This window comes from Pomacea canaliculata, linkage group LG1 (assembly GCF_003073045.1).
Source record: "Pomacea canaliculata isolate SZHN2017 linkage group LG1, ASM307304v1, whole genome shotgun sequence".
Taxonomy (NCBI): domain Eukaryota; kingdom Metazoa; phylum Mollusca; class Gastropoda; order Architaenioglossa; family Ampullariidae; genus Pomacea; species Pomacea canaliculata.
Genome location: NC_037590.1, coordinates 35,760,450 through 35,770,916, shown reverse-complemented (window position 1 = coordinate 35,770,916; position 10,467 = coordinate 35,760,450). Strand labels below are relative to the sequence as shown.

The following is a 10,467-nucleotide window of genomic DNA, read 5'->3' as shown; positions in this document are numbered from 1 at the left end:
TCAGATGGGTTGTCTCCCATGCGACATTGTTTAGTTGGGTTATCTCCCGTTGGAGTTTGTAAGCGGGTACTTCGGGTGACATTTTTAACCCTGTTTCAAAAAAGAAGATTCGTTATGTGGTCTAACCAGTCCTTGATCTCCCCCAGTTTTTTTTTTTTCTGCCTGCAAATATGCATCCTTATCCCCACCTACCTACCCACTCACTTAATTTGTACATCTGGTTATTCTAACTGAATATAATGTATAATGCTTATAAGCTTACCATTAACTACGCTGCTGCTGTTGTATTTACTCCCAGAAGAATACTTATCGTAAAGCAAACATAAAAAGCCAAAGCGCACAAAGTGGTCCACCGTTCCTAAGACATGTTGTAAGTGGAAGGTAGAGCATCGCCTGTAGCAAACTAACAGGTTATGTAGACTGTCTTCCATCATGAAAAAGAAAATAATGACGCCCGATGGGGGACTTGAACCCACGACCCTCAGATTAAAAGTCTGATGCTCTACCAACTGAGCTAACCGGGCTCACGCGATCACTACTCCCAACAAGATTTAAAATAGTTTTATCCATTGTTGGTGATGGTAACTAATTAATGTATACTCTATAATTTAATCCATCATCTACTTATCTATCTACATGTGGCTCCCAACAGCATTGTATTTAAATTATAAAAAAATTAATCTTGATATATCGTCACTTTGCGCTACAGTCCATCTTGAAAAGACAAAACTAATTATGTACATGCCTATTGTTATTTTTGTATTTTGTTGTTTTGTTTTTGTTTGGGGTTTTATTTTGTGGGGTGACTGTAGTTAGCCAGACGCTTCCTCCGGGTCAGACGCAGGCCGCTGAGGTCAGACAGTCTAGACGACGATCATCGCTGACCTGTGACCGGCGATGACTTCTGTGCGCATGCGCGTGAGGAGTGTCCAGCGTTCTCACGCCTCCTACCACAGCGTCTGCTCCTTCAGCAGTGAACGTTGCTACTTCACAAACTTCTGTCAGTAATGGTATGAGGGCAAGAGAACCCCTCCTTGTCGTCTGGTTCAACAACCTTTACTCACCACCCTCACCCGCAAAGTACCCCTTCCCTCCACACATACACTCACACACCCTGCCCACAGACTTGAAGGGTGGTGACAACGAGGGCGATAGGTTGGACAGTCCGATCTACTGTCCAGTGTCAACTCTCTTTGGTGGGGTGTCACATACCTGGTCACACCAAACAGATGGACCAAACATTGATAACGTACTCGGGGTGTCGTGCACTTTCGTCCTCCCTTTTATCTTCACATATTCCATCCACCCCGAGCGTTAGGGGTCAGAGAGTGAGACACAGAGCAAGTAACAGGTTTCTGATAGTTGAGTGTGTGGCGATGCTTTTGTCGGTGGGAGAGGGAAATGTAAACGGAAAGAGGAATATTTAATTCGCACATGTAAACAAAATCAAGTTAGTATCGACTTTTCTTGTTTGAAGAATAGGCGCGGCCATGTTAATTAAACGTTATAACGGATTTAAATAGAGATAAAAGGCATAGAGATAGAAAAAACACACACGCACATGTTTGTCCACACACACACACATTCCTTTTCTAATAAAATGAACTAGTGTATGTTAACAGGGACTTAGCTATTAGCCCTTACATAAACGAAGATGAAGGTTTGTTTTAGAAAAAAATATATATATACTTCCAGGATATAAGCTTCCTAAAGAGGGAGCAGGGCGGAGCTCTAATGCCAGCACCATATCATTCATCTGCAACAATCTTGTCAGACCCTCCCAACACACAGACGATTATTGTAACGGTCTGGATGTGCACTCTGTGACACTGACCTGCCCTGACCCCTAGAACTGAGCCCTCCTTCTGCTTGGCATCATCTCCACCCTGGATCTCGTCTGCTACCTGCTTCCGATTCTCGGGTCTCCAGTCCTCACTTGATAAACCCATCTCCGGAGACAGGGACTGTTGCTGTTGCTGTTCAGACCTTCATCGTCCCATGCCTTTAGAAACTGCACTTAGAAGCTCACGACTAAAGATATTTTATTTCTCCATCTCTCCATACATCTGTGGCAATGTAATGTCTTTGGTCTAGACTTCCTCCAGCGTTCGGTAATCAGGTGTTTTCAGTTTGTCATTATTTCTTACCTGGCGCAGAAAATTATCCTGTTACACGACTGACGTGGACCTGGACTTGCTCTCGATTCCTGATGTAAGACATTTATTTAACACTTCAGATGCATCGGAGTTTGATTAATTGTTTTCTTATTCAAAGGTTAGCACGTCTGCATTACAACATAAACAACAAATGGAAAGACACGTCCTGTCCCTCGGATGGACAATGGGTGGACGGATGGGTAGAGTTGGGTGTCAAAGGGTCCTGACGATCACCTCATAGACAGATGATGCAGAGGTGATTTGTAATTTCTGTTAAACTGTTATTGTTTCTTGATGAGAAGCGTCGGATTTCTCAGATATTTTGAAAAAAAATATTAATTTGCTTTTAAAAAATATTCAGGATATATACCGTGGAACTTTTCTAAATAGTTTAGTCGGGTATGAGGCAGCTGAATGTCCATTATTCTCCGTTCTGTGCAGTCGACCAAGACATTCTGTGGACAGTCACAAAGACAGTATGGGACGTGAATACAAAATAAAAGTGAAGAGCAGTATTGTTCAACGGCAGCTGGCTGTAATTTACAACAGATTGTTAGCCAAGACATCAATCTGCGACATACCTAATTATGTAAATAAATAAACAAATAAATACAGGCGTTTTATGACATGACATTTCTTAACAAGCAGCGACGCTGGGAGAAAAGTGAAAGTCCTTTAATGCAGACTGCCATAAATTTTCCACAAAAACAAAAACGTGGTGTCATTGTCGCCTTTGCCGGGCAATTTCAAATGCAATTTCGGGAACATTAATATCGGATTGACATTATCTCAGGTTCCCGTTGCCCATGTGGCAGTGTATCAAGTGCAGTGCTGAAGCATTTTCTTCTTATCGCCCACGCCATAAAAAACAAACTGCCGGTGTTTTGAGAGAACCCGGATTACGGGGCAAGCACAGCGCCGATGGGAACAGTTGTCTGTCCGTCCAGCTCCACAGCCGCGCAATATGGTCGTTGTGAAAGTTCAAGCCAACAAATATTAGACGAACTGTCATGTAGCAAGTCTCGGCCACCGCTACCTTACACCTTCTGCCCACCCCAATCTAAAGCCCGGCCATCCACCCGTAATCCGTGGCGGGTGTAATTAAATCTTCAATTCGCGCCCGGGTAATCCCACGTCAGAGAGCGCGGCCCGCTACAGACGGGTACTCAGGAGGGTGCATAGGAACGTGTTCTTGACTTCACTGACCACGACCACCCGGGCCAGGTTCGGGTTCTGAAGGGGAGTGTTCGGGTTTGTAAGATTAACTTTTTCTTGATCTGTATTGTGCGATGGAGTTGTCTTCTGTCTTCTGTCTTCTGTCTTCTGTCTTCTGTCTTCTGTCTTCTGTCTTCTGTCTTCTGTCTTCTGTCTTCTGTCTAACTCTTCTGTCTTTTGTCTTTTGTCTTCTGTCTTTTGTCTTCTGTCTTCTGTCTTTTGTCTTCTGTCTTCTTCTTGCAAAACCTCATCGCTCTTCTGATGGCACGATAGCGCAGTGGTACACCACTTCTTCCCACGATAGCAAGGAATGTGGATACAGATGTGCACGTGACTTCTACCTGGGTATGGCATTTGTTTAAGGGGTGGACTAACTCACCGTGAAATATTCCTGGATGATAACTCGATATACAACACAACGGATTTCACTATACTAAACCAAATAAGCAGTCTTAAACTTCAGTGTCTTGTATTTCTATTCTCTCTCTGGCACTGCAATATCAACATTTTCCTAACAAAAAGAAAGTTAACATTTTTGTAAAGTGCAAAAATAAATAAAATAGTTTTATTGATATACAAAGTGGGGTCAAATCGTACAGGAATTTCTAATGACCAGAAGTCCCCTCGAGGCTCGTTTGTTGTAAAAGGAGAACTAAACACAATGACTAACAAGTCGCCCTCTTGTCGTCTGTTTGTCTGACAGGGTACAAAGGGTGGACGAGTGGGGTGGGTGGGGAATGAGGACGTATTGATTGCAAAAATGAATCGACAGGAGCCCCATGCAAGAGGGGCTGTGAAGCCATTTATCAGAGGTGTCCTTCAGAGTCGCAATATCTCTCTGCCATTCATCATGACACAAGGCGTTCTCACTCTTGCCTCTTATCATAACCGCGACAGGCCAGAGCCCGGACCCTGTTGGCGGACCATTTCCTTCTTCTCTTCTCGCTTCTGGGCCAGATTTTCGTCTGCCTCGTGATCCCAGTCCAAATGTGCTTAGATATCGGGCAAAACTAATTATGACAGTGGGATATGATGACATGTCTGAATGGGTGTGATCTACGGTCCGTCGCCGCACAACGCCCGAGACCTAACGAGTTTTTCTGCGCGAATTAAACGAGAGCGAACTTTGTCTCCATTATTGCTCCTGCATCTGCAAGCCTGGGCAAAAGGGTACCCCGGGTGGGAGGGAGGGAGGACTTTTTTTTTTCTCAGGTAGCGATGACTGGAGACGACTGCTGGTGGACACAATGCGGACGACGATGTGAGCAACATCAGCGGTGTGGGTGCCAGATCATGGCGGCGATGCAATAAATGTCAGGAGAAGCTCAGCGAGGATCAGACTGAGAAGGATTTATGGGATGCTTTTAAGTGTAATGTGATAATTTCTGGCCGCTGTTGGTAGACGCAACAGTGATCGTAAAGTGACTAGCGAGTGTCAGCATTAGGGCTGGCACTAATGACGATGTGGTCACGGCGACTGTGGGGTGGTCGTGGTGGTGGTGGAGATGATGATGACTGTTTAGTGGAAATGAAGGTAAATAAATGATGAGCTAGTAGTACGGGAAACTAATCCCGTTTTTTGGGGGTTTTTTTTTGTTTGTTTGTTTGTTTTGGTTTGTTTAGTTTGTTGGTTTGTTTGTTGGTTGGTTGGTTGGTTGTTTTTTGGGGGTTTTTTGGGGGGTTTTGGGTTTTTTTTGTTTTTTTTTTTTTGTTTAGTTTAGTTTGGTTTAGTTTGTTTGTTCGTTTCTTTGTTTGTTCGTTTCTTTTTTTTTTTTTAGGAGGGGAAAGATTCGCAATTTATACAATGTACGCAATTTGACAGAGAATAAGGAAAATTTATTAACTACATTTTTTATCAGCATAAAATCCATTTTTAACCAACATTAATGCACTTGTAAGTCAGCGCAGCTACTTATAATTTGCACCTACTTGTCTCTATCTTATCGTAATTCTCTCTACTTTACCATCGTTAACATTACACCTTTCTCTCTTTCGCACTCATTCATTCACTCATGCCACCCCACCCCTACACCCCACCACCCCTGTATCCACTTGCAAATGAGCGCAACGGACGTTTATAGTCGGAGACGTTGGCGGCCGGCCATCAGAGTGTTCCGGCACTTGCACCCCACCCCGGTCACGCGCGGTCCCCGCGGTTGAAGTAGCCGGGTACGCGGGTACAGGTGGCAGGCGTTGTCGTCGTTCTGTGACGAGCGGGCCTAAGCCCTGGTATCAGCGCCCTGCCCCCGGCGCCCGGGATAACAGCAATTGAAGCCCATTAAGGGGTAAGAGGGGACCACGGAGGGCCGGCCTGACAGCAATCGGACTGTCTGAGTACCAACGGTCACGGCACTCGCTTCACGCCGCAAACAACAGACGAGCATCTGGTCCGCCACCTTCTGACCTGTCAGTGTCGTCCTTACTCCGACTGAGAGAAAAACATGCATATCAGTTACTTACTTGTTGTTTTCTGTTGGTTTTGATGGTTTTGTTGTTTTTTGTTGTTGTTATTTGTTGTTTGTTTGTTAGTTTGTTTTTTGTTTGTTTGCTCGTTAGTTTATTAACTACTTTGTTGTTGTTTTTTGTTGGTTTTGATGGTTTTGTTGGTTTTGTTGTTGCTGTTTGTTAGTTTGATTTTTTTGTGTTAGTTTGATTTCTTTTTTTTTTTTTTTTTTTGTTTGCTTGCTCGTTAGTTTATTAACTACTTTGTTAGTTTGTTTTTTGTTTTATTTTTTGTTTTTGTATTTTTTTTTGTTTTGTAGGTTTTGTTGATTTGTTGTTTCTGTTGTTGGCGTTGCTGTTGTTTGTTTGTTAGTTTGATTTTTTTTTTTTTTGGTTGTTGTTTCTTTGTTTGCTTGCTCGTTAGTTTATTAACTGCTTCGTTAGTTAAGTAACTAGTTTGTTAGTTTGGTCTTTTATTTATTAGTCTTCTTTATTGGTTGGTTTCCTAGTTAATTCTTTAGAATTCCTATACCGTTAAAGTTCCTTCATGATTTGTACCTACTGAATACCTTTTGAGAGTTTATTTTTGAGGCAACTCTGATTCATCGATAATTCCCCTTGGTTTAAACCGACCAGCCTGAATAAACTGTTTACGGCGGCCGGAGATTACATCACCACGGAGGGCTATGAGCCAAGAACCATGTGGAGAATGGCCTGACGGTAGCCAGTGCCAAGCCGTTGGCTGGAGCTTACACCAGGAGCAGACAACAGGAGGGAAGTCAAGCACCGGGGATTATCCGCAAACCGTCGGATAACTCTCATCACAGCCCCGTGCGCCGCTTATGAGCTCAAGAGCTCGTCGGCAGCATCAGAAGGATTTCACTTTTCGCACCTTCCGCTCACGAGACGCCGAGCCCTGCCTGGCTCCCACAATCCCCCGGGCGTGCGGGGTCTGCGAGAGGACTTCGGCGGTTTGTCAGGACAGGACCAGGAGCGGGTGTCGTCACGGACAGCAAATGGATTGAAGAGAGAGAAACACGCACACACAGAGAGAAAGTTTCCAAATCATATTTTTTAAAAATCCATCGTTTCCCCGTTCTCCTCCCATTTGCTTCCTCCCAAGTCTGTGGAAACAGCTGATAGTGACCGGAGAAGGCGGGTAGCTGGTCCTTGCTGGGCTCGGAATGTAATCTGCTTGGATTTGGCGGCGGACCCGCGGGTTCGGAGCCGATAGCTGGACTTGGCTGCGGGGACCTGCCAGTGGAAATCTCCGTGAGAACCGGAGGTACCGTCACCGTTATCTGCCCGCGTGGTGTCTGTACAGCAATGGTCTGGACCCTCCTGTCACGTGGCATGGCTGACAGAAACCTTTGCCATACACCATTGATTCATCGTGATATGAATATTACATTCCTTTCAAGCAGTAATAGCAGCTAAAAAAAAAAACAACAAAAAAACAAAAACAAAAACAAACAAACGTAGACGCAGTAGTAAAAGCAGCAAAATAAATGTATCAGTAGAAGTGGCAGTAGAAGAAGTTGTAGTAGTTGCTGTTGTCGTTTGCCTACATTATACCTGAAAACAGTTCTCCAGATGAAACTGCGTGAATCGTACAGCTTGATGTCGAGGGACAACAGCAAAGACCTCACTTCAGCCCTCAGTTTCTGGAGGAAGGAACTTTACTTCTGTAGGATGTGCTGCGTGGATTTTTTTTTTTAATCCTCACAAAGACACATTGGTGGGTGACACAAGATATGTCTTCTGATTTTCATGGTATATTAGCCTGTTGTCCCTGGAGAGGACCCCAATCACCGGCTACACTCTACTTGAGTAGCCCTGTATTTTCCTTCTTCCTTTCTTTTCCCCAAAACCTTCTTTGCCAACTTCTTTTCTTCCTCTTCCTCCTCCTCTCTCTTTCTTCGACACACACACTTTCCATACAGCAAAGCCTAACATTTTTTCGTAGGGTTAAGAAACGTAATTTTTTCGTCAATAGAAGTAAATTGAAAAAAAATTAAGATTCAAACTGAAATAAAACTTTTTCTTTGTATAGATATTGCATGATAAGCTAGCATTACCACCTGAGTTTCAGATCCAAAGACATTTTGGAAAGCCGCGATGAAAGCAGTGTACATATCTGCGAATTTGATTGTATTACAGTTTACATTCAGAGTCGTGGTCTGCAAACAATTTTAATAAAAGCTTTTATATTTTTTATGAAATTGAGTTACACACCTGGAAGAAGTTTATAAAGAAGTAGTTTGAGTCTGTTTCCACACATTTTACTGTAACAAAATCCAGATGTGTTAGTGAAGAAGACGACTCTGAACCAAAGGCGCTTATTCCTTGAGGATATTTTTTCTAGTTATTGTAATTTTCCTTCTCCTCGAAACTGCAAGCTTTACAGTATTTTCATATATATCACGTAAGTGTATTTTTCTAAACTTTTTATTTGCAAAGTGTAATTGTGTAAACCATGGCTGTCATCATTTCTGCAAATGAATCTTGTAAAAAAAATATTTTTCTTTTCCTGAATTGTTGTCAAAGAGCTTCGCTGCTTCTTCCATGCTCTGTGTGCGTGCGTGCGTGCGTGTGTGTATGTATGTGTGTGTCAGTGTGTGCGTGTGTGTGTGTGTTCCTCTACCTCTACCTCGCTACATCAATCTTTTGTTATCTCTGTCCGTAGGGTGATAAGCCCGACAGGGTTTGCAAACTAACAGCACGGGATTTGAAAGGGTGGTGTAAGGTTATCTGTGGCGGTGTAGGTTTTGCTAATACCCTGACTTTCCTCTCTACACTGCACGTGTGGAGCTACGCACCAGGACGTCAAGCACGTGCTGGCGGCCAACAACACGGGGCATGCGCACTCTGTAGCGACCAGCGACCCCCGCGGCCCCGGACCCCAAGCCTGCTGATAACGCGGGCAAAGGTCGGACAGGGGGTGACCATCAGATGGAAACAACACAACAACAACTTGACCTGATCTGCCCCAAGCCTCGTCAAGGGTTTGGTGAAGGAAATGGCGTGAAGACTAAAGTGTTTTGCTGCAAGGATCCGGGTGTCCAGGGTGCGACACGATGTCTTCAGTTGGAGACCGGGTGGGAGGAAGGTTTCGCTTGGTTTGATTTGGCTTGTCATTGTTGTTCTTTGAGCTTCTTTGCCAAATTATTCTGTCGTTCCGATACAAAATTTCCTAAGAAACTAAAACACTTCTATCACACAATATCATTGGACCATTCTCTCCGACTCACTGACTTACATACCCTCTATGCTAGTCTGTCAGACTGCCGATCGTCATCAATGAAAATAGAGGTACTGTGACAGATAATAAGACAGAAAGGAGAGGAAGAAGAAATGAGAAATGAATGTCCAGATAACACTACCTTTAAGGTGACCATAGGACAGGACAGATGTCGTACAGATTTCGAATGTCGTAACTGTTGAACATCTCCGTTACTGTATCTACAATACCTTCACTGAACTGTTAGTCATCTGACGAAACTCAAACGATTTTACTTTATCAAGCAGGTTCTGAAATCTTCATTTTTAATGTTTCCACAGGTATAAGAAACTGTGTAACCTGACAAGTAATACCCAAGCAGCGAGTACTGACTACTAGAGTTTTTTCAAACTCCTGTTGGGATACTTTTGTTTATTTTAAAGTGTTTCTCTTGGACAATTTTTACAGCTGAAGGGCTGATCCCTTTCTTTCAAATTCTTACCCAGTGTGGATTTAAAGTGATCCGTCCTTACATTTTACAAACAGTCAGGCCACAGTCTGTTGTGTGAGTGCACGTGCGTGCGTGCGTGAGAGTCAGAGAGAGAGAGAGCAAGAAGACCTGGAGGATTGTTGCTGAGCAAGTTGCAGGATATAAAGAACCTACTATTGCACATGCATAAATCTTTCCCCTCCAACCCCCATATCCGCACGTTACACAAGTGCCGGGTGGGCAGCGCAGGTAAACACGGACTTTGTGGGGTGTCGGAGGAGGAGCTGCGTACACCACAGGTAAGACCCCGGCAACACGGGAGGCGTTCAAGGAGCTGCCGACTACCCGAGCTTGTCTTTGGCGGCTCCTATCAGTACTCGGAAAATCATTGAGATTAATTAGGTAAGCATCCAGCCCTGTTGAACGCAGCCTGCCAGTCAGCACACGTGTGTTCATAATTATGAGGGATTTAAAGGACATTAGTAAAGCGCCACAAATCCTCAAGGTGCGGGGGTCCCCTGGACCGACGATAAAGGCGATGAAGCTTCAGCATTGATCTTCGCTTCCTTCTTGGTTGCGTGGGTTCTGTTCAGGCCCGGTTCTACCTATTAGGCGAACTAGGCAATCGCCTAGGGCGCAGCGACCGAGGGGGGCGGAAAATATGGCCTGCTTTTTTTTTTTTTTTTAATGAATAATTTTAGGGGAAAATGTCATTTTCACAAAATGATATTAGCAGGACACTTTTCCTCTGCTTGTAGACTGACCACCACGCTAGTTTCTCAGTACATGTATGACAGGAAAACCCCATTATCGCATTATCCCAGGGCGCACCTGCAGTGACCAGCTAACCGGCAGGCAGAGGGGCGGGAGAGGGGCGGGGAAGGGCGCTGAGAGGGGCGGCGTTGGTGGAAGGCACCTTTTCCTCAGCTTGTAGGTTGACTTCA

At 44.3% G+C, this 10,467-nt stretch overlaps 1 non-coding gene across 1 annotated transcript; it reads right to left on the bottom strand.

The window, feature by feature from the left end:
- Window positions 1-451: 451 nt before the first annotated feature.
- Trnak-uuu lies at window positions 452-524 on the bottom strand. The gene has a single exon. It is a non-coding gene; the product is annotated as a tRNA-Lys (tRNA).
- Between the last annotated feature and the right edge of the window lie 9,943 nt (window positions 525-10,467).